We start from the raw sequence: 2,747 nt of genomic DNA on the forward strand, positions 1-2,747 counted from the left end.
TTGTGCTCCTTTCAGCTTCTTTCTGCAAATTTAAACTTTTTTCAGCTACTTTCAGCTGCTTTTTCGCCGTTTTGTGCTCCTTTCAGATTATTTCTGCTAACTACAACATTTTTGTGCTTCTTCTAACTTATTTCTGCTAATTTCAGCTTGTTGTGCTCCTTTCAGATTATCTCTGCTAACGATAACGTTTTGTGCTTCTTCTAATTTCTTTCTGCTAATTTCAGCTTGTTGTGCTCCTTTCAGCTTATTTCTACAAGGCTCAGCTTTTTCTGCTATGTCAGCTATTATGTTTTTTTTACACTTGTTTTAACTTTTTCAGCTAATTTCAAACTTTTTGCACTTGTTTTAACTTATTTTTTAAAGCCTAATTCAACAAAATTGTGCTCTCTCAACTTCATCCTGGTAATTTAAGCTTATTTCAGCCTTTGTAGCTACTTTTCAGCTGGTTTTTTTTTTTTCTTTCTAATTTCGTCTTTTTTCAGATATTTTCCACTTTTTCTGCTCATTTATGCTTCTTTCAGCCTAATTGGGCAATTATGATCTTCATACTTTCTTCTCCTAATTTAAGCTTGTTCTACCTTTTCAACTAGCTTGTTAGCATTTTAAGCTAATTTCAGCTGTTTTCAGATAAATTCAAGATTCTCATGGCAATTTCTGATACTTGCAGCCTAACTTCTTTCTGCTATTTTCAGCTTGCTATGATCCTTTCAGCATAGTTATGCTAGTTTCACTTATTTCAGATACTATTTAGCTGTTTTATGCTAATTTCAGCTAATTTCAGATTTGCACTCATTTAAGCTTTTTTCAGTGTAATTCAGCAAAAATGTGCTCTCTCTCCATTTACTTCTGCTAATTTAAGCTGCTTTCTGCTATTTTAGCTACTTTATTAGATTTTTTTTGCAAATTTTTGCTTTTTTTCAAATACAGTAATTTCAACTTTTTTGTGCTCATTTCAGCTTCTTTCAGCCTAGTTGGGCACAATTGCGCTCTCTCTACTTCCTTTTGGTAATTTAAGCTCTTTTTTAATTTTTTTTCAGCAAATTTTTTGTTGTAAATTTCAGCTTTTAGAGTTTACAACTTTTTGTGCTCATTTCTGCCTATTTAAACCAAATTCAGCAAATATGTGTTCTTCTGCTACCTAGGTTGAATGAACTTGTTCTTCCGTTTCAGCTACATTTCAGCATGTTTTTAACTAATTTCAGCTGTTTTTCAGCAAGTTCGTTAGCAATAATCTTCTCATCCCCCTTAACAACTCTCTGCTATCCCCCTCGCCTCAGGTCAAGAGTCTTGGTGTCATCCTCGACACCACTCTCTCCTTCACTTCACACATCAACAACGTCACTCGGTCTGCCTATTTCCATCTCTGAAATATTAACCGTCTCCACCCTTCTCTCACACCCCGCTCCACAGAACATCCTTGTTCACAGTCTTGTGACTTCTCGGATTGACTACTGCAACTCCCTTCTTCATGGCCTCCCCAACAAATCTCTCCAGAAGCTGCAATTGGTCCAGAACTCAGCTGCCCGTGTCATAACTCAAACCTCCTCCTATAACCACATCACTCCAGTCCTGCAGCAGCTCCACTGGTTCCCGGTTAAATCACGCATCGTCTTCAAAATTCTTCTTCTCACTTTCAAAGCTATCCACAACCTTGCCCCTCCGTACCTATCTGACCTCCTACACATCTCCATCCCCTCTCGCTCTCTCAGATCCTCCTCTTCACTACACCTCCATGTACCCTCTGCCCGCCTCTCCACCATGGGGAGAAGGGCCTTCACCTGCTCTGCCCCTCATCTCTGCAACTCTCTACCCCCTGACTTAAGAAACACCACCTCTCTTTCTATATTCAAGACTGCTCTGAAAACACCTCTCTTTAGACTCGCTTATCCTTAACTCTGCTGTATGTACTTTATAGTCAGAGTCAGAGTTTCTTTATGGTCATTCGCACCTCATGTGGTACATGTGGTGGAGCGAAATTATGTACACAAGGTCCCAGTTACATCCAACAATAAAATGTAGAAGAAAAACAGTAATAACATCTAAGATATGAACTAAGAAAAACATCAACTAAATATACACTAAGCACTCATAACATAAAACATTGAACATCAGCACAAACATGAACATGAGTCTGTGAGCAGATGTGCACGCATGAACACATCAACACTGAAACAGATCAGCAGCAACATGAAACAGATCAGCAGCAACATGATATGGTTTTTCACAGTGATTATTCTAGTTAGAGATTCATGAGTCTAACAGCCTCAGGGTAGAAGCTGTTCCTCAGTCTAGTGGTTCTACATTTAATGCTCCTTAACCTCCTTCCTGAGGGGAGTGGGGCAAAAAGTGTGTGTGCTGGGTGAGTGGGGTCCTTCATGATGCAGGTGGCCCTCTTCCTGCATCTGGAGGTGTAGATGTCTGTGATGGTGGGGAGGCTGATTCCAACAGATTTCTGTGCAGCCTTCACCACCATATTCTTTACGCATTTTATATTCTGTATGTATTTTATATTCTTTATGTATTTTATATTCTTTATTCCTGTTGATCTTTGTTCTTACTGTAAAGTGTCCTTGTGTGTCATGAAAGGCGCTTTTTAAATAAAATGCTGGTTATTATTATTATTATTATTATAAGCATCCACACTGCATCTTCGCAGGAAATGCATTTTCTGTATTGATTTTTTTTTTTTTTTTACATGGACCAAAGTTTAGCGTTGTTCTCGGGGTTGGCCAGCAGGCGGCGGTGGA

The 2,747-nt window shown here is 38.7% G+C and overlaps 1 protein-coding gene across 1 annotated transcript in view; it reads left to right on the forward strand.

The window, feature by feature from the left end:
* Positions 1-2,747, forward strand: part of LOC119412013 (gastrula zinc finger protein XlCGF57.1-like) — a 520,281-nt gene that overhangs the window by 338,705 nt on the left and 178,829 nt on the right. The gene's annotated exons all lie outside the window — the stretch shown is intronic.

Source organism: Nematolebias whitei, chromosome 7 (genome assembly GCF_014905685.2).
Source record: "Nematolebias whitei isolate Nwh7 chromosome 7, NemWhi1, whole genome shotgun sequence".
NCBI classification, from domain to species: domain Eukaryota; kingdom Metazoa; phylum Chordata; class Actinopteri; order Cyprinodontiformes; family Rivulidae; genus Nematolebias; species Nematolebias whitei.